The sequence below is a fragment of the Phyllostomus discolor genome, chromosome 7 (genome assembly GCF_004126475.2).
Source record: "Phyllostomus discolor isolate MPI-MPIP mPhyDis1 chromosome 7, mPhyDis1.pri.v3, whole genome shotgun sequence".
NCBI classification, from domain to species: domain Eukaryota; kingdom Metazoa; phylum Chordata; class Mammalia; order Chiroptera; family Phyllostomidae; genus Phyllostomus; species Phyllostomus discolor.
Window position 1 is genome coordinate 63,848,957 of NC_040909.2, and position 27,676 is coordinate 63,876,632.

The 27,676-nt window shown below is 37.2% G+C and overlaps 1 protein-coding gene and 1 long non-coding RNA gene across 2 annotated transcripts in view; one reads left to right on the plus strand and one right to left on the minus strand.

Annotated features, from left to right (window-relative positions):
• MITF (melanocyte inducing transcription factor) overlaps positions 1-27,676 on the plus strand; it is a 246,141-nt gene that overhangs the window by 57,915 nt on the left and 160,550 nt on the right. The gene's annotated exons all lie outside the window — the stretch shown is intronic.
• LOC118501667 lies at positions 10,323-11,400 on the minus strand. The gene is made up of 2 exons (XR_004904301.1): positions 11,029-11,400; positions 10,323-10,510 (listed from the first exon to the last, which is right to left on the minus strand). It is a non-coding gene; the product is annotated as an uncharacterized LOC118501667 (long non-coding RNA).

Here is a 27,676-nt window from a genome sequence, read left to right on the forward strand (position 1 = left end):
CCTCCTCTTGTAGTTGAGCCTTGGTTGTTGTTGGCAGGTTAATAGGAAAGAGTTACCCAGGCTAGTCAGCTGCAGGGATTGGCTGTGATCACTTAACCACCAACCTCTGCCCTCCCTGGGGGATCAGCTGTGCTGGGGCAGGGTGGTGGTGCTCTGACATGGTCAGTAGCTGTCCACTGGGTACACTGGCCCTGTGGTTTCCAAGGTAATGCAGGCAAAGGTCAGCCCCCAGGGCCACGCTGCATGAGCTATAAAGCAATCTGAGATGACAGTTATGCTGGGCTTGGAGATTCTAAGATGCAGCCATATTATGAACCTAGGCTGGCTGCTGCTAGTGCTGGGCCTGGGGTTCACTGAGCTTAGCTATTGCATGTTTGATAGGATTTATGGAGTTGTAAAACATGAGCCAAGACCAGCCATTTATTTGAAAAAGCATCTTGGGTGGGCTCATAAGTTGGGTGGGTGGAGTTTATGGGGAACTCCAAGGCAGGTCAAACAGTGTTTCCCAGGTTGATGGAATATCAAATATGGCACCAGCTTGCTGGCTGTGTGGCTCTGTGGGGGGAAGGTTTAGAAAAGGGATAATAGCCTCTGCTCCCCTTGATGCCAGATACTTCAGTTTTTCCCCTGTATACTATTGGTACCTCTCAAGCTGGCACCCTACTGCTGGAACTCAAAGTGAGTGAGTCTGAATAGGTGAATCTGTTTGTGGGTTCTTTAAGAGGAAGTGCTTGGGACTCCAGAAGTTTCTTCCACTGACTCAGTCCACACTGGTTTTTGCAGCCAGAAGTTGTGGGGGACTTATCTTTTGGCACAGCACCCTGGGCTGGGGCCTCATTTTGGGCTTGGGCTCATGGATTCCAAAATATCCCTCCTGAATTTTTATCCACCACACAAGGGTGTGGGACTAACCTTTTCTGCGTCTGCATGCCTCCTACCAGTCTGGATGGATGTAGTTTCTTTAATTCCATAGTTGTCAGCTTCCATTCAACTTGATTTCTAATGGTTCTGAGTAATGGTTGTTCTATACTTTAGCTCTTATTTTGATGCGGTTGTGCGAGGAGGTGAGCCATATCTGCCTATATTGCCATCTTGACTAGAAGTCATAACTAGTATAGTAAATCAATCTTATATATTTGAATGTACAGAAAATTATAAGCATAAAAATACACATTTTTAAATGGTTTGTTATTTCTCTTTATTTTGCTCATGTGTATAGCATACCAAATTATATAGAACAAGGGCCCCTTCCATCATAAATTATTTAAAATCTGTTATAAATCAAAATTTTAGTTTTATGCTGTTATTTTAGAAGATTGAGTTTAGTTGTTACTCCTTTGAGGATTATGGTGATTATATTTTTGCTGCAAAAATAGGATATGATCTGACAGGATTTTTTCTGATAATTATCTGTCAGTGCTTGTGATGAATCTTTTGAACTATGTAGAAAAATCTTAGTGCTTTTTGGATGCACGTAGTTTGTGAAGCTGACAAGCAAGCTTTTTTCCTGAGAGTTGTAAAAACAAACCTGGGAGGACTGACCAGTGACTGAGTCCACCTTGGTTGCCTTGACAGCAAAGTAAACATTTCATAATTCTTGGTCAAATGCCTTAAACAAGGGTTGCCTAGAGGTTATGTCATTAAGACAGAAGCAGCAAGACCACATTTAGCTGATAAAAGTTGTAGTCTTTTGCTCTAAGTTTAAAAATATTTTTTATTTCATTTTATTTTTTATATTTTAATATATTTTATTGATTATGCTATTACAGTTGCCCCATTTTTATTCTCCCCTTCATTCCCCTCTTCTCTGTACCCGACCATTCACCATCATTCCCCTACCTTAATTTATGTCCATGGGCCATACATATAAGTTCTTTGGCTTTTCTATTTCCCATACTATTCTTAACCTCCCCCTGTTGATTTTGTACCTACCATTTATGCTTCTTATTCCCTGTACGTTTTCCTCCATTCTCCCTACCCCACTTGTTGATAACCCTCCATGTGATGTCTATTTCTGTGAATCTGTTTCTGTTCTAATTGTTTGCTTAGTTCATTTTCGTTTTTGTTGTTTTAGGTTTGGTTGTTGATAGTTTTGAGTTTGTTGTCATTTTACTATTCAGAGTTTTGGTCATCTTCATTTCTTAGATAAGTCCCTTTAACATTTCATGTAATAAGGGCTCAGTGATGATCCTTTAACTTGATCTTATCTGGGAAGAACTTTATCTCCCTTTCCATTCAAAATGATAGCTTTGCTGGATAGAGTCATTTTGGATGTAGGACCTTGCCTTTCATGACTTGGAGTACTTCTTTCCAGCCCCTTCTTGCCTGTAGAGTTTCTTTTGAGAAGTCAGCTGGTAGTCTTATGGGAACTCCTTGGTAGGTAACTCTCTCCTTTTCTCTTGCTTCTTTAGGATTCTCTCCTTCATTTTAATCTTGGCTAATGTAATTATGATGTGCCTTGGTGTGTGCTTCCTTGGGTCCAACAACTTTAGGACTCTGAGTTTCCTGGACTTCCTAAAAGTCTCTTTCCTTTGCCAGATTAGTGAAGTTCTCTTTCATTATGTTTTAAAATAATATTTCAATTTCTTGCTGTTCCTTTTTTCCCTCTGGCACCCCTATGGTTCAGATGTTGAAATGTTTAAAGTTGTCCTAGAGGTTCCTAAGCCTCTCCTCATTTTTTTGAATTCTTGTTTCTTCATTGTGTTCCCATTGGATATTTACTTCTTCCTTTTGCTCCAAACCATGGATTTGAGTCCTGGTTTCCTTCCCATCACTGTTGGTTCCCTGAGCATTTTCCTTTATTTCACTTTTCATAGCCTTCATTCTTTCCTCTATTTTGTGACCATACTCAACCAATTCTGTGAGCATCCTGATTACCAGTGTTTTGAACTGTGCATATGAAAGGTTGGCTGTTTTTTCATTGCTAGTTGTATTTTTTAATGGAGCTTTCTTTGACTTGTTCCTTCATTTGTGCCATATTTCTTTGTCTCAGCATACCTGTTAGGTATTCACCAGCACAGGGTGACCCATGGTGCTGTGTGGTGGTGCTGTATGTGGGGGCGGGGGGCGGTTTCCAAGAGGAAACAATAGTGCTTGCTGGGCTCTCTGTTGGCTTTCAGTCACTTCTTCCATGACTCACAATTAAATTTGCTCCTTCTGGTGCTAATTCCTATGTGAGTGGTTTTGTGTATGTTCTAGGACCTTGTGGGTCTCTCCAAGGAACTCTCCTGTGAATCTGGGAGTTTCTCCTGCCTCCTCAACTCCCACAGGTTTTTTCAGTCACAGACTTTGAGGATATTTTTCCCCTGTGCTGGAATCTTGGGTTGCGCAGTCTGTGTCACTCCCCAGTTGTTCCTCCTGGTTTATCAGCACACAAATATGGGACCACCTGCTCCACTAGTGCTGCCTCACCTGCCCAGTCCTCCAGCTGCTGCCTTAATGTGGGCCCTCATCACACCAGCTACCTGTCTCTGCCCCTCCGACCAGTCTGGATGAATGTTTCTTCTTTAACTCCTTGGTCGTTGGACTTCCATATAGTTCGATTTTCTGGCAGTTCTGGTTATTTTTTGTTTTTAAATTGGTTGTCATCCTTCTTTTGGTTATGTGAAGAGGCAAAGTGTATCTACCTATGCCTCTATCTTGGCCAGAAGTTAAAAACTATTTTTTTAATAGCAATATGTGGCAATTTGCTCTTTTAGTCCAAAGGATAATCATTGGTTTTTGTCAAACCATTTTAATGCTACATGTGAATGGAAAACTGGATCACACCTGTCACTGTAGCTGAAGGTTGATACAGGGAAACCCAAAATACTGCTCTTTGTGTACATGTTGTTTTTTTAAATCTGTGTCCTCACATTGCACATATTTACAGGGGTATCCCCTTATCAGGGGTAAATTTGTTGCAGTATCTACAAATCATATAAATAAATGTTTCTTGGCATCTACTATATAGTAAAGATCATTAAATGATTTCGGAAAGTGAATAGATTATGGGAAACGATTTCTTTTGGCAAGACAGGAAGGATTTTCTATTTTATTTGACTCAATAGGAGAAATAAAAAACAGATCCTGTTTTTATTTATTGCTGTAGCAATAAATATTTGAAAGGGGATAGATTCTGATAGATGAGTAATTAGTAATTCAAGGAGCACTATTCATTCTTGTCTGTTTGAATTCTCATGGTCTAATACCATCCTCTTTGATTTTAAGTGACATTTGTTTTCAGTCTTGTTTTCGAAATCTAATACTTTAACTATACAATTTATTTTTTAAAAAACATGGTTCCTTTAGATGATTTGAATATCAAAGTAATTTCTTCCTATTTTGGTGGAGATACTTGAAGTTTTCATCTCTAACCCTGGTTATCTTTATGAGCTGTTGGTGGTGTTGGAGACACATATGGTGATACAAATCTGGGACTCCCAGTGCTGTCAGTCAGAGATCACAGTAAAAATATGAAAGTTGATTTCATATACATCCTCCATTTTAGATATGACAAAGGGCTTTAAACAGATGGTAAAGTGGTGACTCATAGTTTTAGTTTTTAATTTATTAGCATCCTAATTGAAAAGGAAAAACCCTCCAGAACTTTATTGTCATCAGGGGTTCAGATCACAGTTATGTGACTTTCTGAGCTGGGAACATTTATGTACCTAGCTTATGCCACAAGGAACCTGACTGTGCCTCAGTTACTTCATTTTGAAGTGGGCTGCTGCTCCTTATGTGACATAGTTATTGGGAGGATTAAAAGTCGAACTGATTTTACACATGCTAGCACAGTTCCTGTCTCCACAAGAGTTGATTTTTTAAATCATTTTTATGGAAAGAAAACTATGTTGTATTAGTGGAAGCCAGGAAAATAGACTATTTAGCTTCTTTTGTATCATAAACCCTCTTCATGTGGTCTCTGCCAGCTGATTTTACACACTTTACTGACTCAGACTCAGTTTCCTCAATTGGAAAATGAGAATCCCAATATTTGCCATTCAGAGTTGCGAGAAAAAAGATACTATGTTTAAAGTACATAGCATGGGATCTTGGCATGTAATAAATATTTGGCAAATGATAGCCACCGCTATTATGGTTATTATCATTTTTATTAGTGTTTGACCCTGTATTTCCATTGCAATTTTTTGCTGTTATTTTTATAGCCTAGCTATTATTATTTCTCCTTAGATTATTATAATAGCCTTCTAACCCTTCTCTGTATTGGTATGAAGACCCTACAGGATCTGGCCTTTGCCCATCTCCCCATTCTCCCAAATTGCTCCCCACTGTTTTTTCTACACACCATGAACTTCATTTATTTTTTCAAATGTGTTATGCTACTTCCCTACACATGGCCTTTGCATATGCTGGTTTTTCTCCTTGGAACAGTCCTGACCTCTTTCACTTTCCTTTCTACTTCTTCACTTTCTTGCTCATCCCCTTATTAAGTATCCTCATAGGATCCTTGTACTTGGCCTTAAGTTTGCCTTGTACTTAATTATTTAAGTCACTTGTCATTTTCCGTTTTTGTGTGTATTCATTTAATGAATTCTGAGCCCCACCCTAGACTGTAGGTTCTGATAGAGCAGAAATAATGTCACATTTGGGTATCTTTATTTGGTTCTCTGTTATACTCATTTGTTGTGGGAGGGAGTAAATAAATTGATGAATGACTAGGATGGTAGCAGAAAATATCTTGGCAACAATTGAGGAAACAAAAGGAGGCTGCGGTATGTGAGGTTCATCCCTGGGAGTATGAATAGGAAGAAGGCAGATGAGCTAATAGTTTGGCATGCCCCAGAGGAAGAATAATGTGTTTATGCAGGAGGAAAAATTGTGCAAATGAAGAAATGTAGGGAGGAAGAAAGAAGGAAATAGTTGTGGAGTGTTAGAAAGAGGAAATAACTGAGAAATGACTTGATAGAAAATTGTGCATGTATTTCCTGTGCTGTAATTTTTATTTTTTCTCATTTATGCATTTGTCACCTTGGTGTTTTTAATTTTTTTAAGTCTGATTTACAATATTTGCTTTTCCCCCTTAGGATGCCATGTTTATTTATTTACACAGACAAGTCCTGGCTGGTGTGGCTCAGTGGATTGAGTGCCAGCCTGTGAAACACAAACACACTTGTATACTTCGCAACTCTGTAGCTTCACTTATATAGCAAAGAAACGATGGCAATTTTACCTTTGTTTTGTCTTTCCTTCCTAAGACAAACCCTCCCTCCCATTTATCAGTTTTTTTCACTTGTTATTTCTTCTGTAAAAACTATACTTTTATTCTTTTGTGGTGCAGAACCACAAGATCCCCTTATCAGTTGTAACTCTTTCAGGCTTCAGCATTGGCACCTTTTTTCTGTTGTTCATGTCACTTAAGTGAAATGCAGAGATTTTTTAGGGAAAAAAGTATCTGCTGAGATATTGTCAAGGTCTTAGGTTGCAGGGTCTGAGGAACCAACTGCACATCTATACACTTAGTGTTTTTCTTTTTCAGTCTCTAACTTTTTTAGCATTGTGTTAAATATAGGTCACATAACTTAAAATTTGCCAGCTTAAAATGGTCTTTCATAGTGCTCTATCTTGTGCAACCATCACTACTATCTAATTTCAGAACATTTCCTTTACCCAGAAAAGAAGCCTATTAGCAGTTAGTCCCAATTTCCCTTTCTCCCTGTGCTCTGACAACCATTAACCTACTTTGTCTTCATGGAGTTGTGTACTAGCTATTTCATATAAATGACATTATGTAGCATGGCTTTTTGTGTCTGGCTTCTTTCAGTTAGCATCATGGTTTTAAGTGCATCCTTGTTGTAGCCTTTCAGTACTCCATTCCTTTTTTATGGCCATGTAATATTCCATTGTGTGGACAGATAGTATTTTCTTTGTTCATTCCTCAGTTGATTAATGTTTAAGTTGCTTCCACCTTTTGGCTATTATGAGTAATGCTGCTGTGAATATTCTTATACAGATTTTTGTGTGAACATGTTTTCAGTTCTCTCGGATATATCCCTAGTAGAATTGTTGGGGGAACTTTCAGGATGTCTCCTGAAGCAGCAGTACAATTTTACGTACCCACCAGTAATAGACTAGCAGGGGTGTCCAAACTTTTGGTGTTTCTGGGCCACACTGGAAGAAGAGGAGTTGTCTTGGGCCACATGTTAAATACACAAACATTAATGAATACTGATGAGCATAAAGAAGGTTTTAAGTACATTTACGATTTTGTGTTGGGCTGCATTCGTAGCCATCCTGGGCCATATGTGGCCTATGGCCTCGGCTTGGACACCCCTGGAGGGTTTCAGTATTCCATATTCTTGCCAGAAATTGCTATTTTCAGTTTCTTTCATTATAGCTATTCCCACATGTTCAAAGTGGTTATTGTGTCTGACTTTTTGATGTTGTTTTCTGGTGGGCCTTGATTAGTTCTTCCCCTGCCCCTTTCACCTAAAAAATGGATATTGTTCCTGTCATTTTTATTTGCATTAGATTTTGAAACGGGCCTTTTCTAGAACTAAAGGGATCTTGAATACTATTTGAAATACTATTTTATGATTGGAATAAATATGCTTAGAGGAAGTAAGTGAACCAGAAAACAGCAGTTATGGCCTATAAATTAGGATTTCTTCTACTAAATGAAGACTTGAATAAATATTCTTATGAATGAATTATAGAAACCTATCATTACAGGAAAAATGTCAAAAAAGAAATTTGGATAATTAATATTTGTATCTCTGTGATTTATAATTTTTTGTACAGCTTTTAAAAACTTTAAGTGCTTTTTCTTCATATGCTGTAACCATGATGCTTATTCATGTGTAGACTAATTTTATAAGATCCTTTAAATACTGTAGGAATAGTTCTGCTAACATTACCTAACCCTGTGTTTTATTCTGTTGTTTCAAGTGGATAGAACATGGTTAAGGACCTAGCATTAAGAAGCTTAAACAATTATTTTCTACCATTCATTGGATGCAACTTAGTATTAAAAAATAAAATTATTCAACTACAGTTGAATTTAGTCATTGTAACCCCTTCTAAAATTCTGTGTATGGCATTTTCATTGCAAACCTTGACAGTGTCAAATCAATAACAATATATTTTTGTTACTCTTTAATGTAAGATATTTACCATCACCCATAAACTTGTAATGAGTCCTTCAGTTATGTGGGGAACCTGGTCTCTAATCTTTAGGGATTTATAGTTGAATACAGTGAGCATCAATGCCAGTAGACATTATGGATGTGAAGTGTTTGCAGCCTATAGCAGGTAAGAAAAAGTCACTAATTATAGGAAGGAAGAGGCAACTATGATATTATTTGACATGGGAATTTTAAGACATCATTTCCAGATTTCAGGCAATAGGGAAACATACTGATCTCTAATTTATTCTGGGAAAATAAAATTAGGAAAAAATGTTGAAATGAAGCAAATATTTGTTGAGGGCCTACTGGGTTCCAAGCTGTATGCAGGGATTGTAGAGCATGTTGGGCAACAGTGAGGGGTTTTATAGTCAGATGGTTTCAATTTGAATCTTTGCTGTGACAGCTCCTATTTGTGTGATTATGGTGAAAATGAGAGTACCTATAATACATGTGGCTGTAGTTAGGAGTGGAGAAGGTTCATTTTATGTAACTTCTGTTTGGTACCTGGCCCATAATGGGCACTCCATAAATATTAGCCTTGTTGTCAGAATTAGTTCTAATTACTATTCTCTGATAATTTAATTATTGCAACCATTACTTGAGGACCATTGTAGCACACACATTTTTCAAAAAAGAAAATGAAGCTTAAATAAGCAAGAGATTTGCCTATAGTAGTGGTTCTCCCCTGGGGATGATTTTGACCCTCAGGAGACATTTGGCAATGTGTGGAGAAATGTTTTTGGTTGTCACGGATGTGTAGGGTGATACAGGAATCTAGTCAACAGAAGCTAGGAACACTGCTGAATACCTTGAAAAGCACAGGACAGCCCCCTTACAACAAAGAATTATCCAGCCCAATATGTTAGGAGTGTCCAGGTTGTGAAGCCCTGCTGAGTTGTGGACCTTCTAGGTAGAGGAGTAGGATTTGAGTCAACTTTTCTGAATCATGTTTTTACTCTCCCCTTGAAACCATTCCATTTCTTCATGAGAATCTAAGTGATGTAGACCCTGGCTTGTGGGGTCCATATCATTATGAGTGAAAATGAGACATTCACATGGAGTCAGGTGGAGGAAAAGGGACAGCATGGCTTTTCTCTAAAGGGGAGCAAAAGCCTCAGCCCTTGCTCCAATGAGCTTTCATTGTCTTACTGGGCACATTACAAGAAGGTCCTCATTAACTTTGCATAGGCTCACTGAAGGTGGTTACCTTTTACAGAAAACAAAGGAGCCAATGCTGCTAATCACATCATAGAAGAGGGATATTTGCAAATGAAAAGGCAAAAGTAGTTGGACTAGTTACACTCATCCTTGGAAGGTTTAGCATGGTTTTTAGGAAGTTGCTTTGCAGTAAATGTCCTCAGTTCAGGGTGAGGGAGTTTTAGCAAAAAGCAAGACTCATAGTGGCCTAGGTACATTGCAGGCCTGATTCCCCATGGGAGAACCTATCCCTGGGTGTGGGTCCTTTGCATATCCCAGTGGGAGCTGGGCCCACACAAGGCAGAGCGCAGAGCCGCCTCCTGCATTAAGAAATGAAATAAAGTAACTTTTTGACAAGTCCCTTTTAGGACAGTCTTAGGGCTTGAGACTCAAGTATGGCTTTGTGGGTAGGGTGACAAGCCCAGTCTAGAGAAACCAAGGTGATGCTGGAGGGAACAGATATTGATTTAGTTTCTATAATTCATTCATGTATTGATTTGATATTCAGGCATTGATTCATGTGTTGATCATTAATTCTTCAAAGACATTACGATCACCAACTCTGTGTTAGTTAACAGTCTGTATTCTCATGCAGCTTCTATTTTGCTAGCCAAACATCTCTCAGAAATGGAAGAGAGTGTTTCTGAAATATAACGTGAGAAGAGAGGAAATGATTTAATATGCAAAAAGCCAGTTTATGAAGTTGTCTAACTGAAACCTTCACATTAATATTTGTTCCTTTATTCATTGACTACTCAAAGGCAGTTATTTAAGCACATTGCATCGTCTTGCTAGGAACTGTGTTAGGACCTGGCACTGTGTTTTCTTTTTGTCTTCCAATAAACCCTGACATAGCCTTCAGAAAGAATTTTTATTTTTATCATTCTCATTACCAGTAAAAATCTTTTCAGAAAAAGGAATTATATTGGTCCATGTCTCATACAACTTGAAACTGAGGTTAATGTGGGGAAGGAAGAAACTTCCTTGGATATTTACTGAGCCCTGTGGTTTACTTTTAATAATTATTTTAGTATAAGATAGTTTTCTGGGTTTTGTGGGAAATACAAAATACCCAGCTTACCTAAAAAAATGCTTGACATAAAAAGACTGGAACAAAGCAACTCTGTTTTTTGAAAATGTGTCTATCGATAGAAATTACTTTAATGGCAACACCAAGAGCGCACCTGTAACTGGAAAAGACACCTGCGTTTGGGCTGCCTGTCACTACCAAATCCGATAAGCAATGACAGCAATTGAATCTTTTATGGGCGCTTTATTCAGATGGCTAGAGTTCTGAGAAGATGGAGGGTTCATACCCTAACAAACCATCTTGCCTTCTCTTTCCTGGCCAGATCTTTTATAAGCGGGATGGGGGGGGTAGGGGTGGGGGGCAAGTAAGGTGCAGTGAGTGCTTTGAAATTCAGGGAGGATTAGGTGAGGGAAGCTGCAGCCTTCCTGTTCTCCGCAGTTAGCTATTCCTAAGGGGTGGGGGTGGTCACACAAAAGGCCTGGATGCCTCTAACAAGTCCCTAGGCAGTAATCTTTAGCCAGTGCCCCAGGGGGTTGGCTGCTTTTCTCAGGAGCCAGGATGGGCCTTGTCTGTAGTTATGAAACAAAAAAGCTTAACATACACATTACTTGCTAGACTTACAGCTTTTTACCTTAAGCTAAAATTTTCCAAGTTTTGAGTCCCCTATCACACCCATACCTGAGGATAAATTGAAGGCGTTGATTCTCAACAGTCTCTTATTTTTATCCAACGAAAAAACAAGGACTGCAACTGTTATTATGAACAATAATTCAATTTCTTTAATGAACTGAAAATTTTACCTTAGTGAGGAAGAGGTAAACAGATGATAGTATTTGTTTCTGTTCTTATCTAAATTGAAGAATCTGAGGGAGATGTGCCCTGTGCTCTGTAAGGAGCAACTGAGTCAGCCACACAGAGAAGTTTCACTGGTCACTTTGTGTGGTCTGAACCCTCACTGAGTGGTGTAATTCTTTCACTGTGGGACAGCCAACTCCACCATCTCTCTGAAGTTCCAAATATACATAATCCCTTGTGAGATCAGATAGTGTACTATATTCTTTTTTTAAAATGTTAACATAAAAAATATTTTTTTATTCAATTGTTGTTCAGGTACAGTTTTCTGTCTTTTACTCTGATCCCAGCCAACCCCCCACCCCCAGCCCTCCCTACCGCCCTCCCATTTCCACCCCCCTAGTTTTTGTCCATGTGTCCTTTATACTTGTTCCTTAAACCCTTCCCCTTTTCTCCTGAAATTCCCTCCCCTCTCCCCTCTGGTCAGCCTGTTCTCTATTTCAGTGTCTTTGGTTATATTTTGCTTGTTGTTTGTTTTGTTGTTTAGGTTTCTGTTGAAGGTGAGATCATATGGTATTTGTCTTTCACCGCCTGGCTTATTTCACTTAGCAGAATGCTTTCCAGTTCCATCCATGCTGTTGCAAAGGGTAGGAGCTCCTTCCTTCCTCATAAAATTCCATTGTGTAAATGTACTATAGTTTTTTGATCCATTCATTTACTGATAGACACCTAGATTGCTTCCAACACTTGGCTATTGTAAATTGTGCTGCTATGAACATTGGGGTGCATAGGTTCTTTTGGATTGGTGTTTCAGGGTTCTTAGGATATCATCCTAGCAGTGGAATTGTAGGGTCAAAAGGCAGATCTAATTTTAATTTTCTGAGAAAATTCCATACTGTTTTCCACAGTGGTTCAAGGTGGAAAAAAGATTTAAATACAAGCTGTGACACCATTAAAGTCCTGGAGGAGAACATAAACAGGAAAATCTCACATATTTCATGTAAGCAGTATTTTCACTGATATATCCCCTAGAGCAAGGGACATAAAAGGAAACAATAAACAAATGGGATCTCATCAAAATAAAAAGCTTCTGCACAGCTAAAGAAAACAGTATTAAAATAAAAAGACAACCAACTGTATGGGAAAACATATTTGCCAATGATACCTCAGACAAGGGTTTAATTTCCAAAACATATAAAGAAGTCACTTGACTCCACTGTAAGAAGATAAGCAACCCAATTAAAAAATGGACATAGGACTTGAACAGATACTTCTCCAAGGAGGACATACAAAGGATCCAGAGACACATGAGAAGATGCTCAATATTGCTAGCTATCAGAGAGATGCAGATTAAAACCATAATGAGATACCACTTTACACCAGTCAGAATCGCCATCATAAACAAAGCAACAAAGAACAAGTGTTGGAGAGTTTGTGGAGAAAAGGGAACCCTAGTGCACTCTTAGTGGGATTGTAGACTGGTACAACCACTATGGAAAACAGTATTCTTTTTCTTGATCTATTTTGTCAGTTTGGTTTGTCTCCCCTCCTTCCTGTCAACAATCTTTTCGAACCCTGTACACATTTCTGGGGTTGAGGTCCTCTTTTTATTCTGACTTCTCCTTCCCTTTTTTTGCTCTTTAGCACTTTTTTTTTCTGTGATTCATGCTCAACATTTAATCATTTCTATGGTTAAAATCTCTTATAAAATATTTTGTAGCACTTGGTATTATTCTTGTGTTTATTCTTTTCACTGGCATTTTGGAAAGTTTATGTTACAAGTGCTGTTAAGAGCTGATAGTTTTAAAATATGATTTACTTTTGTGATATATGAGGACAAGATTTTTAGCTGACTCTAACATGTATAGTTTCAACTTATTTTTGTTCTGCTTTTCAAGAGCCTCTGTAGGCTCTCTGAGGGGCTCCATGGGGTAGAGACCACAGCAAGGGAGTTTTGAGTACAAGGAGGACATGGGTTGCTGGCTTCCTTGTGGGAGGCCAGCATGATGCAGCACAAAGACTTCAATACATGGAATCTTGTTCCTTGAGCTTATTAGAACTATGAAACCACATTATAGTATATATGGAGGTCACACATCTCTAGTACACATGTACCACTAATGATTCTGAATCTAGTTTTTGAATAAAGCTTGCCATATTCTGGATGTATTATAGAGACAGATGTTGCAGGAATAATTTTCTGACCTTTCAGACATAATTTTGTCTGATAAGTTTTATGACCTTGTAGTTTCCTATTGCCTACTTAGCTATCACTTCAAATAAGAAAAATAATTTGTCTATTGCTACATGTTTCTTAACCTCTTCTCCATGTCTCCCCCATTTGTAATTTTTTGTTTATAGACATTAGAATTTTGAACTAATATTTTAACAACCATTCACTATTTTAGTGATAACTTGATACTTTAAAGGTACTCCCAGCTAAAAACAAGAAGCTGTGTATGGTCTCCCCGGCTCTGATTATTTAAAGATTTGTTCTCTATTTCTTGGGTGGAGGAAAAAAAGAGTAAGGCCATTCCTGACCACCTGATGTTATTTATACTAAGTCAGAGATACCTGTTGGTTTCTTTCACAGTGATTAAGAAGAATATCTGTGATCACGTATTTTATTTAAATTTTTTCTAGACTTTTTTTTATTATATTTGTTTCAGGAGTACAACACAGTGGTTAGCCAATAATATAATTTACAAAGTGATCCCTTTCTAAGTCTAGTACCCATCTGGCATCATGCATAGTTATTAGGATATTATTGACCACATTCCCAATGCTGTGCTTTATATCCCTGTAGCTGTTTTGTAACTTCTTATTCCCTTCACTTTTGTGATCATATATTTTAATCATTTACTTATTTACTTGTTTATTATCATGTTTTCCACTAGACTGTCCATGCTGTACCTCAATACTTAAAACATTCATTATAAATAATAGACACTTGATAAATATTTGGTGAGTAAATAAATGTAGTTTTAGAAGAATGGCATATAGTGTTATAATTTGGCTTATGTAATGTAAATAGTTATGCCAAAATCTACCGTGTAAAGCTAATTTTGGGTGCAGTCTGTTTGCAATATGAAACTTATTTTTTGAAGCTGAGGGATTCATTTTACTATTCTTTTAACTGAGAGCTTTTTTTTAAATGAGAAATTAATTTGATAATAAAAGGCTCTTAACTTAGGGATTAAGGACTAATTCATAATTTGAAGCTAAGTTTCTTTTCTCCATTAAAAAATTTAGCCCATGATAAATTTGTGCACATAACAATCACATTTATGGGCCTTCATAGATGTGTCCTTGAACCCATATGCTAAGAACTCAGGCTGTACTCTCTGAAGCTTTGTATAAAGAACAAATCTCTGATAGTTTAAAGATGGAAGTCTTTTACTTAAACTTCTGTGAACCTATGGACTTGTAGTCAAAACCTCAAATATTGTTAGATTGGTTCCATGTGTAATTGAGACAGGATAAAAAAAATCAAGCCAGTAAAATGAGTAACAGAGAAATTCTTATATAAGCTTCCTTTTGAAGAGGGATTTACACATTCATCTCTGTCTAGTCCTCTGGTGAAGATCCTTATCTTGGTTGCACAGATTGTTCAGAGTTTTCAACATGAAGGAAAACAGGACGATCTGCCTTTTCTTTGAGAAGCCCTTAGAAATTATTTCTGGCTGGGCCATTTTCTCTTAATGTGTATGATTTCTCTTGGCTTGTTGGTTAGTGGTCTTTTACCTGACTTCTCTTTTAATTAAAATTTCTGGGATACATTCTAGCCCTCTGAAGCTATGTGAGGGATGGCACAGCATACCTCATACCTGAGGAATGCCTGGATGTTATTATATTGCCTCTGGCAGTGTGTGAATCTCTTATGTCTTCAGTCTCATTAATGGGGGAATTCAGAACTATAGTTAGGAGATAGTCACCTGAACTATTATTGTTTTGATGGAATTAATGATCAAATACTGGCCAGTGTCCGAAGCAGAACTGTTCTTGATTTTATATTTCTCTTCTCAAAGACAGTTGTTCAACAAAAGTGTTTTGTATTGATTGAAGCCAATTACTATATGGAAGTGTAATTTAATATCTTGCATACTGATGGTTGAGTTTGATGAGTCTTGTTTGTCTATGATGACATATTCAGGCAACACCTTCATTTATTTAGTGCAGCGATTAAGGTAGAATGTTTTTTGGTGTACTTCTGTGGTGGATAAACCACTTTTCATACCTTTATTTGGGTCAAAGTGTTCTTTATACAATCTTTGAAGTACTGCCCTCAATGAAACAATCTCCTAGTGACCCATTTTGGAATAATATGGACACAAAGGTGCTTCTCTAGAGTTGATTCAAATTATTGTCTATTTAGTAACTAAGCTTAAGTCATTTTAATTGCCAGAAATTAGCTATATATTTGATTGTTCTTTCTTTTTAGCAATTTTGTGTCTTGGAAAGCCACTTGGTAAATCTTTTTTTTTTCTTGATATGTATATATATATATATATATACACACACACACACATATACATGATTATATTTTATGCTCATTAATAATTCAATCAATACTGACTAGTTTATATATTTGCTAAGCAGTAGTTCCTGGGGATTCGTGATGAACTAAAACTGGGATAACCATGTAAGCTTTAGTCCAGTTGGATATCTTTGAGATACAAAGGTGCCAATCTTAATAATTACTCTGGGACAACAGGTGTAAACTGGGGCTGTTCCAGGAAAACTGGGAAGAATAGTCACCCTAGTTAAAACAGTCATGGTCTCTGTCTTCATGGAGCTTGCAGTCAACGAATGAGATGGACATTAATTCAATAGTCACATAATAAATGCCAATTTACAGCTGTAAAAATTATAAAAGACCATGTAATAGGGAGTTTGTCCTGGTCAGGGGATTAGGAAATTCTTTCTAAGGAGGTAAATTGTATGCTGAGATTTGGAAGGGTAGGAGTTGAGTATGGGGAAGGAAAAACAATGTGCAATAAGCTTTGGGGTGGGAAGGGAGTATGGTGTTTCCAAACAGCTGTGAGAAAACCCAAACGATGCAAGCATAGAGTTCATTGCAGAGCATGGTTGGGGCCAAGGCCAGGAATCTTGGTCAGGTTCATACCACATAGGGCCTTGACTGCCCTGGACAGGATGTAGGTTTTACCCAATACAATGTGAAGCCATTGCAGAAATTAAAGGTGGGAGTGGATAAGTAGGTAGTGGGTCATATTTGGTTTTTGAAAAGGTGACTTGGACTGCAGAGTAAGGAAGAGGTTGAGCAGGGCAGGGGGAAAGAGTCAGTCTGGGGAAAGTGGTTAGGTAGCTCTTGTGTTAGTCCAGCTGAGATTCTGTGACTTTAGGGAGGAACAGTGGAGTTAGAGCAAATGGAAGGATTTAAGAGGTATTTTGGAGAAAAACTCAAAAGGACTTGGAAACAGACTGTTTAGGGGAAATGAAGGGTGTTTAAAATAATGATATACAGTTCTATTGTGTTTGGCCTGCCTATTTTGTAAATTAAATATGGGAGCACTGAGCAGAAACCATAGAACAGATAGGGCTAGCGTCACTCACTTCTGAGATAGTCCCTAAGTGACTGGAGATAGTTTCTGAAAAGTCAGAAACTTAGAAAACATCTTAACTATCTGGTAGCACCAGGGAACCATGTAGTCTGTGGCATAAAGGATGAATTGGGTGTAGGGGAAGAGTATAGCCTTTATATTCTTATTGCAAGAGCTGGATTATAATATGATCCTAACCAGCATTGCTGTGTCATGGATATCTTACTTTCTTCTCTCCTTATTAGCATGTAGGGCACTGTGACAAAGATATCATTTCAGATGCTAGAATAACAATTTTCTAAATAATAGGGGTTGAAGGTGCATTGAAGGGGTTAAGGTAAGGATTCCCAGATGCTTCAAGGTGCATTTTAGATATTGAACCCAACTGATTGGTTGCATGGTTCTTTTATAAGACTGCTGTTCATATTAAAGTGTGATGTAATAGAAGCTAGGAATTAAAAATAACAACCCACAGGGTCAGGTGAATATGTATAACACCAATGAATTAAGTGTATCTTTCTTTGTAGAACAAATGTTGTAGGTGGAAGACTTTTGCTTTTGTACATGGCATAGCATCAAGCTAACACTGGTATTTACACATTTGCCAAATGATGAAATATTATAATTTGCTTCTTTCTAGACTCTGGATTCTTGTTTCACCCACACTGTCTTTATTGCTGGCATGGTTTGTACACTTTTTTAGCAACAGTTGAACTAGACCTATCTCCGGGATAATCTTGCAATTTTAGTTCAGGTACTGTAGTAACAACATCAAATTTATATTAACATAAGTTAAATTCTTTTTACTCCTTATGCATTATATATCAATTTTATGGCATTCTAAAATTCTTAAGATGCTATTTGAATGTTCTTCCAAAAAATTGTTTCAGTTAAATAAGAAGCAGAGGTTCATTCACCGATTTTTCTTTATTTCTTTTGTTTAGCTCTTTAATCTTGGCAAATTACAGATTTCTATCCCAGTTTATACATAGGGAATGAGTTTCCAATAATGGCCTTTTTGGTTGACTGCAGGTGAAGAAAGATGTTAGAAATTTTCATTTCACCTACTGTTTCTTCTCTTTTGGTTTTCTTTTATTTGTTCTTAGCTGAGAATGCTAAGCATGCTCATTTACCTTTGGTTCTTTACCCTGAACCTGGTATTGACTAGCCAAAAGAACTGGATGTTATTTTTAAAAGCTTAGTGCAGAGTTTGATACCTTGTTGTAGGATTTGATACTGAGAATGACTGAGGCTAATGTTCAGGGATAAATCAGGTGGCTTTGATGACTGCTTGACAGCTCATTACTTTACTAAGCATTGAATCATATTTTAGATTAAATGTGGTTAATTTTTTCCATTCAGTTTTTAAAATCTCACAGTGAGTTAGATATGTGGCTTGAGTTTATACTATATTTGCCATAAGCGGGGTTTCTGGATTATTGTCCAGTATGAATTTGGACTGTCCAAAGATTTATATGATGGCAATATACCTGGCTTTTGACATGATATAACAGAGCTTGTATTCAAAATAACTTTTTTAACATACCAGATTAGATCTTTGATGAAAAGATCAATTTTAATTAACTTCCTGAAAGGACATGTAATTTCAGTGTTATCTGTGTGGTAAGTGGAGCATGTATTAAAAATTCTCATTAATGATGTGGAAGTAATAATGCCTACCTTCAAGGTCACTGTGTTCATTCAAAAATATTTATTAAGCATCTAAACGTACAAGGGACTGTACTAGACAGTGGGGGTATGACAGAGAACTAAACCAAGTCCTTGCCTTCATGGACCTTATATAGTCGTATTTGTAAAGCACGTTATAGGTGATTAATAATGGTAGCTTTAATTGTCACTATCCAAAATTTGTCTCAAACTGGCAATCTCCAGTATGTTGTTAAATTATTTGAGAGGTTTCCTTATTTTGAATCTGAGTAAAAGTAGAGGTGTTGAAAATTTCTGTAGATATATTTGCACATTAATTTTAAGGTTCTGAAACAGTGATTCTTTTTTTTTAATAAAGATTTTTATTTATTTATTTATTTATTTATTTATAGAGAGGGAAGGGTGGGAGAAAGAGAGAGAGAGAGAAACATCAATGTGTGGTTGCTGAGGGCTGTGGCCTGCAATCCAGGCATGTGCCCTGACTGGGAATTGAACCTGCGATGCTTTGTTTCGCAGCCCATGCTCAATCCACAGAGCTACACCAGCCAGGGTGAAACAGTGATTCTGATTTTGACTGCACATTGGAATGACCTGGGGAAGAAAACTAAGATACCAGGTTCAGGAGGTTATCCTCAGAGATTCTAATATAATTGGTCTAGGGCAGAACCTGGGCACTGGTAATTTTTAAAAAAACTGCAAAGGTGATTCTAATGGGCAGCTGTGGCTGAAATTTAGTGGTTTTAAAGGGAGGAATATTTTATGTATATTTACATATTATGGTTAGTGATAGATTTGATATTTATACATCAAGATGTATAACTCAATGTGAGAGAGGAGTTATACTGTTAGGTATGAGTGGAACAATTTTGGTGATAAGTTTCAGAATAAAATACATGGCTTTAGAGAGAACCAAGATGTGTGCCTGAAGCTTGACTGTCTCGTCTTTGTCACCAGACCAGGCAGACCTCAGTATCCTCATCTTTAAGATGGGGTTGGGTTTATTGCAGTGAGGGTGCTGGCCAGCCTTAGCATTTTTCTGTGCTCTAATATATTGATTTAATGCCCAAGAATATGAATCACTGTTACCAAAATGGTTTCCAAGCCTTCTGCCTTGTTCCCTCCCTTCTCCATTGCCAGTCAAACTGGTAGTGACATCTACCCAAAGCATGAGAGATTGTCAGCTAGCCAACGGATAGCCAAGTTACTCTTGAGAGGGTTTGAATAAAGATAAAAATGTTACCATATTCTGTGAAATGGAAGGGAGAGGAAGGGGTGGGAGGATGTGATGGTCACCTGGTCCTGTGTGTGAACTGAGGCCAACTGCACAAAGAGAGACTAACAAGGGTAGGTGTGTGAGATGAGGCACAGTGTTCATGGAACTGCAACTGGGTGACCCAATGAGAGAGACTCCTTGTCCCAACTTCAGTTTGTAGAGCCCTAGCTAGGTGTAATCCCTATCTTCTGACAACTGTGATATACCTGCTGTTTCCTTATCATGTCTCCTTCCCTGTATGCCATGCAGTAGGTTTCTGTCTTTTGCTTTGAAAAGAACATTAGGTTAGTAGAAACTTTCGAGAAACAAATGGGGCAATAATAAAATAGAATGGGGTAAGGAGAATAAGCAGAATAGTGCGATGTTGTAGAAAGTTGAGGGTAGGAAGTTGTAGTCTTAGTCCTTCCAAAAATAGCCCAGTGACCTTATCCATGGTGCTTGACACTACGAGGTTTGTCTAAAATGGGAATGGTGCAATCTCATAGGGATGGTGTAATGAGAAAGAGATTGCAGTTATAGAAATGCTTTGAAAGGTAAAGGGGCAGTGAGGGGATTGGATAGTGAGAGGATTGCCTTATTAACAGGTATTTGGGGATGCGAGTTTTGAGATGTTTGTCCTCAGAGACATAGTAGGGAAGAGGGGCTGAGTTATAGAAATATGCCTGAAGGACTGAGTTTATACATGTTGTTTAACTCTAAATGGAGTACATTTTTATTTCTGTTAATATTTAATTTTCATAGCTTATTTTTTCTCCCAAAGATGATTTTATTCTAGCCCTGGCTGGCGTAGCTCAGTGGATTGAGCGCGGGCTGGGAACCAAAGTGTCCCAGGTTTGATTCCCAGCCAGGGTACATCCCTGGGTTGCAGGCCAGAACCCCCAGCAACCGCACATTGAGTTCTCTCTCTCTCTCTCTCTCTCTCTCTCTCTCTCCCCCTCCCTTCCCTTTCTAAAAATAAATAAATAAAATCTTTAAAAAAAAAAAGATGATTTTATTCTCAGAAGTTCTAATTATTTGTTGCCTAAATTATCTCATAGAGTTCTTATGTGTATTTTAGATATAGTTTAGTTTTTTAAGTGAAGTTCTTATGAATATATGGGTAACAGTGTTCTGTGTGTTATGAGTTAATGATCAAGTTTTTTTTTTCTTTGTGCTCAGCAAAGAGCAAGAATTAGGTCATGCATGCTAACGATTTAGTTGGTTAATTTCTTTCTTGCCCTCGGTTGGCACACATACCCTAAAATTAATTGGTTGTCTCCCACTCAGTGGGTTGGGCAGATAGTGGGAAAGGTTTATGACTGGAATAGTAAGGCTGTCAAGAGTTCAGGAATGGTCTCACCTTTAACAGGAACCTAAACAACAAAACAAACAAACAAGCAAAATATAAAACAAAGGCACTGAAATAGAGAACAGGCTGACAGTGACCAGAGGGGAGAGGGGAAGGAATTTCAGGGGAATTTCAGGGGAAAGGGGTTTACAGGAGCAAGTATAAAGGACACATGGACAAAAACTAGGGGGGAGTGGAAATGGGAAGGAGGTAGGGAGGGTTGGGGGGGTGGGCTGGGATGAGAGTAAAAGGCAGAAAACTGTACTTGAACAACAATTAAAATTAAAAAAAAAAAAAAAAGAGTTCAGGAATGAGGGAAATTGTCCCTGCAGGAACATGCTTCACTTTTGGACACCCTTAAACTGGCCTCAGACCAGAGTTCTCACCCTTCTACATTACGCTTGAAGGTAACTTTTCATTGGCACATTTGGGTAACTAAGAAAGATAAGGTAAAATAAAAGGAAGATTGGATCATTCAATAGGGAGAATGTGTACAAACTCTTTCCTATCATATCAGTGTATCAATAGATACATTTATCTCTATTTACACCAAGTGGAATAATTCTCCCTTCTAGAAGTGGTTATATTTCCTAATATATTTGGGCATTGATTTTACTTCCTTTCTAAGGGCCACTTACAAATTCAGTTTATGTCAGAGGCAAAAGTATAAGGATTTTTAATAGATTCTGCTGCTAAGAAGATGTAGGAAGAATGTTTCCACCTGCATTCCAAATTGTTCTTTATTGCTTTCATAGAAAAGATCATCGAATGCCGCTCTCATAGAGCTGACATTAGACCACACTTTTTTGACTCAGGAGTAGCTTTTATGGAATTTCCTAGCTGCCAGATGTCAAAGATTTCTTTAAAAGGTGTGAAGTTCATTATTTCCAGTGAAGTACGAATGGAGTATGCAATAATGTTCTTTTAAAATACATACTCACAAGTTGATTAGAATTTATAAAATTAAGTTCAGTGGAAAATCAGTAATTTTCAGAGAATTTGTTTTTCTAATTGGTGTTAGGACATAAAGTGAAAATACTTAAGGATTATAGGTAAAATTCTGTAATAGGGCACTGAAAGAGGATTGCTAATGCATTCTGTAATATTAAGGTACACATTAAGAATTATAAAAACTTAATAGAGGGCCACCAGATATTTAATTTAAATATTCCTGGAAGATATTAGATACTTATCAACTCTGTTATCTGACCTTCTGTCCATGGGATAAATGGTGTATGATTGACTTATAGAAACTAGGAAAAGAATTATATGCCATTGGTCCTATGTCTGTGTGAATGGGCAGCTTCTTTTTTAAATTTTTATTTCAATTTAATTAATAATTAGAGGGGAAGGGAGGGAGAAACAGTGATGTGAGAGAGAACATCGATTAGTTGCCTTTCTCCCCAACAACGGACCAAACCTGCAACCCAGCCATGTGCCCTGACCAGAATTGAACTAGTGACCTTTCGCTTTGTGGGGTGATGTGCAACTCTTTGAGCCACACTGGCCAGTGCATGACTGAGTAGCTTCTTGATTTGCTTCTCAAACAATCAGTTCTCTCTAGACTTTGACCATCTTCCCAATGTGATATATTTGCAGTTGCTGATGACCTAGCCTTGTGGTATATTTTATTATGTACAATTTAAGTACTGATTTATTGCTTGATTCACTGATTCATTCAGTAAGTCTTTCCCCATTCTGTATTTTTAATCTGTCAACTCTACTACCATTTTTTTGTGTAGTCAGAGATTTTGGTATTTTTGTATGCAAAATAGATGTACCAGTTATTAATCTATTGGTTCATGTAGAAACAAAGTGCAAATTTCAGGTGTCCCTTCACAGTGTAGTCATGTGAGCACTCACTTAATTCTCCCAGCAACTGTGAGGTAACATGTGCAAAGTGTTACACATGTTACACTTTGGACAAACCAAGGAAGTTCACCTGAGCCTTGGTGTCCAGGAATTTATTTCGGAGATCATGTAGTGCCTCCTGTTGAGGTTTGATCCCTAGTCAAGCTACATACATAGGTTGCAGGTTTGATCCCTGGTTGGAGTGTGTACAGGAGGCAGCTGATGGATGTTTTTCTCTCACATTGATGTTCGTTGCTCTCTGTCTCCCCTCCTCTCTCTCTAAAATGAATAAAAAAATATGTCCTTGGTTTAGGATTTAAAAAAAAAAGTGTTGAGTTTTATCCTGGTAGGCAATTAACTTGCTTAGAAATCAGCTTGATTGTTTCAAGTTTTTTGAGTCTTACTGTAGACCTAGTGTGTCCCTACTCTTAAGGTATGACTTTTCTAGGGTCTCTACTGAATGCTGTGGGTGTTCATGAAGTTTCTCCCTTTCAGTTGTTTGGACCTTGAATGTCTCTGAGCCTTTTGTGAGCTCTCTAAGATATTGAGCTTACAGCTTCCCAATAGATGTTCTTCTTCTGGTAATCACTTTTTCTCTGGTACTTTTTCTTTGCCCAGTCTTGTAGAGTGTCACCCTCTGCATATGCATTATAGCTATTAGCCTAAAGATTTAAGGAGACCCCTGTGGAAATTTCTAGGTCACTTTTTTTTACATAGTTCTTTCCTTTATGACATACATATTCCAATCATCTCATTCTCCCTGAAAGTCAGCCTTTTCTTGTCAACTGGTTGAGATTGCTGTGCTCTGCTGATTTCCTCTCTCTGCCCCATAATCCAAAAAGTACTTCTAGACAGAAAGCTTGGGTAGTCATACTGTTTTATTTGTTTCTGTTCCTTCAGGGATCAGTCATGAAATGCCTGTGTTTAGTGACTGAAAACTGATGTTTCATATATTTTGTGTAATTTTCTAGTTAATTACAGCAGAGATAATCAGATACCAGTTACTATACATGATTGGAAATGGAATTTTTTCCTCACTTAATTTTTATGTAACAGTTAAGATCAGGGATTGAGAATCAGGCACATAGGGTTCAAAATTAGTCTCCAGAATTTACTCTCTTTTTATACTTGGCAGTTTGTTAACATCTCTCATAGTTATTTTATCTGTAAAATGGACATATAATAATAATAATAATACCTAATTCATAGGGTTTTATGAGCATTATTTATGATAGTGCAAGTAAAATGCTTAATATAGCTCCTGACATACATATATTATGTCAGGCTATTAAAGGCTTGTTCTTTGATGATGATGATGATGATGATGATGATGATGATAGTGAGGGTAGTGTTGGTATTTGGCTATATTTGCACCATTAAGTGAAAAATGCCATTCTTATGTTAGAAAGTCAAGACACTACAAGGCTTGTGGCATTCAATTATCACTGAAGTGAGATAGGATCAAGGAGAACATAGACAGTCCTTTTTTTTGTCTGCTTGCAACTGTCAGAAAAATTACAGAAAAATTCATTGACAACTTCTAGGCACGGTAGGTAGAAGAGTTGATGCTTGTTTTGAAACTATTCATATAGGTTCTAGGGATATACAAAGACTGTGAAAAATGGCTTTATAAATCAACCTGATTGTGTAGCTAATGTTTCATTTCTTAAGTTGTGTGTTTATTATATTTGTTTTCATTCCTTTGATATATCAGAAATATTCCATAATTTTGGAAACCTGTCTTACTCTCTCAAATAGACTTGATGTACATTTTAAAAATATTGAATCAGATACAGTTCTAGTATAATGGGTAAGGTATTTTCTGTTTGGTAAAGTTTTAAAATACCTATAGAACATTACTATATATTCTTAATGCTTTTGTGTGTGTCTATGCATATATATGCATGAGAAACTTAGTTTGGAAAGAAACACCAGTTTCTGGAATGTAACTGACCCCTTTCTGAGAATATAAAAGGGTGGAAGAGGGAACAGGCAAGAGTATAAGAAGGTCTTAAATTGAAACCATGACATTTTATTTCTGAAAAAACTTGAATCAGATATTTGGAATAACATCTTAGTATCTGGATAGTGTCTATATGGTATTTGTTATAGTCTTCTCTGTATGTTTGATACGTATTTTAAAAGCCAGTAACAATTATGTTCTAGTTGGAACTAAAGTGGTTTGGTTCATGTTAACCAAGCCTTTGAGGATGTTTCCATGGATGTGATTACTATGTTCTACTTTCTGTCTTAGCTGGACAATTCCAGAATATATAGTTATGCTTAGGGACAAAGAACAACTCTCCATCTGTGTATATATTTGCAATAGTATTGTTTGCTCCAAACATGATGGCTGGTCTACCTATGTTTGGACTTTCGCCTTGGTGCATCTCTGCTCTGAGCTGTTCAAATCTTAAAACCCTGAGATAGCTCTCATTGCTAGAACAAACTCTGTACAGCTTAAGGGGATCTACAAAGCCTCCATTTTCTCTCCTTTTACTTTTTCTACCATCATCTGTCCTTTATTTTCGTCACTCAGCCATACTGTTTTTTTAGTTCATTTTTCTTTGTTTCTTTTTAAGTTTCCTGTTCATTCCCTTGGTTTCATTCCAGGCTTTTATACTAGATTTCCCCTTTATTTGTTACTTCCTCACCTCTTCCCTCAGTATTTTCAGCTGACTCTTATATATCCATCAATTTTAGCTTCAATGTCCATAGTGAATATCCTGATCATGAAGATAATTTCTCCACAATTTCCCCATATTAAAGCTCACTAAATATTTAAAATTTTTCATGGGAAATACTGGATTTAAATCATTATACTTCTGAATATTTTTATGAATATTTCTTAAAAAATTAATACAATTTGGGGGAATGAAAGGTATGTTTTAAAGCCAGAGAAATGAAATGTTTACTCACAAGGAAAGTAATGTTACAGTCCCTGTCATTAGTAGGTTGATTTTCTTAGTAGTTCGGATTAAGATGGAGGACTAGATAAACACAGAACTTGGCTACTTCCATGACCACATCAAAGTTAAAAGAAATAGTAAATGTAAAAAAGGACATAAAAATCATAAAAAGAACCAGTCAGAAATGAAAACTACAATAAAAGAAATGGAGAGTAGAGTAGATGGAATCAGCAGCACGTTGGATGAAGCAGAGGATCTTATCAGCAATTTGGAAAACAAGGTAGCAGAAAACACCCAGTGGGAAGAGCAAAAAGAAAAAAAGGGAAAAAACTGAAAATAGTTTAAGGGACCTTTGGGACAACATCAATCAAATAAACATTCATATCATAGAGGTAACCAGAAGGAAAGAAGAGAGACTAAGGTATTGAAAGCCTATTTGAGGAAAAAAATGACTGAAAATTTCCCTTAACCTGGCAAAGGAAATAGACATACCAGTCTAGGAAGTGAAGAGTCCCAAATATGATGAACCCAAAGAGTCCTACACCAAGACACAGCATAATTACATTGGCAAAGGTTAAAGACAGACAGAATCTTAAAAGGTGCAAGAGAAAAGCTGTTAGTTATCTTCAAGGGAGCTCCCTTAGACTGTCAGTTAATTTTTCAACAGAAACTTTGCAGGCCAGAAGGGTTAGGTAAGAAATGTTCAAAGTGATGAAAAGCAAGGATCTACAACCAGAACTACTCTACCGGCAAGGCTATCATTTAAAAATGAAGGAGAGAGAGAGTTTCTCAGACACAAAACAAAAGGAGTTTATTACCACCCAACCAGTACTATAAGAAATGTTAAAGGGCCTTGTTTTAGAAGAAGAAGAAAAGATATAAATATGATTAATAAAATGGTAATAATCACATATCTATCAGTATTTACTTTAAATGTAAATGGCTTAGAGCTCTAAACAGAAGACATAGGGGAGCTGAATGGATAAGAAAACAATACATGTTGTCTACAAGAGACCCACCTCAAATGAAAGATACACACAGACTATACTACAAGTAAAAGAATGGAAAAATATTTCATTCAAATGGAAATGAAAAAAAGCTGTGTTGGCAATACTTATATTTGATGAAGTAGACTTTAAAACAAAGTAAGAGACAAAGAAGGTCACTACATAATGATGAAGGGATCAGTCCAACAAGAGGATGTAACCCATGTAAACATTTATGCACCCAACATCAGAGCACCTGAACATATAAAGCAAATATTGATGGACATAAAGAGAGAGACTGACAGTAATGCAATCATTGTAGAGGACCCTAACATTGCAGTGACATCAATTGATAGATCTTCCAGAAAGATAATCAGCAAGGAAGTGACAGTTTTAAATGACACATTAGACCAGATAGATTTAATTGATATTTTTAGAGCATTTCACTTGAAAGCAGCAGAATATATATTCTTTTCAAATGCACATGGAGCCAGCATTATTTATAGATATTCCACTTCTGGGAATATATCTGAAGAAACCCAGAACACTAATTCAAAAGAACACGTGCACCCCTGTGTTCATTTGAAGCATTATTTACGATAGCCAAGTTGTGGAAGCAACCTAAATGTTGATCAGTGGACACTTGGGTAAAGAAGGTATGATACACATATACAATGTAATATTACTCAGTGATAACAAAGAATGAAATCTTATCATTTGGGACAACATGAGTGGACTTAGAGGATATTCTGGTAAGTGAAGTAAGTCAGAGAAAGGCAAATGCCATATTATCTTATGTGTGGAATCTAAAGAACAAAATAGAAACGAATTACTAGGTACAGAGAGATTGGTGGTTGCTAGAGGAGAGAGAGGTTGGGGGCTGAGTGAAAAAAACGGTAAAGGGATTAAGAAGTACAAATTGGTAGCTAGAAAATTGTCATAGGAATGTAAAG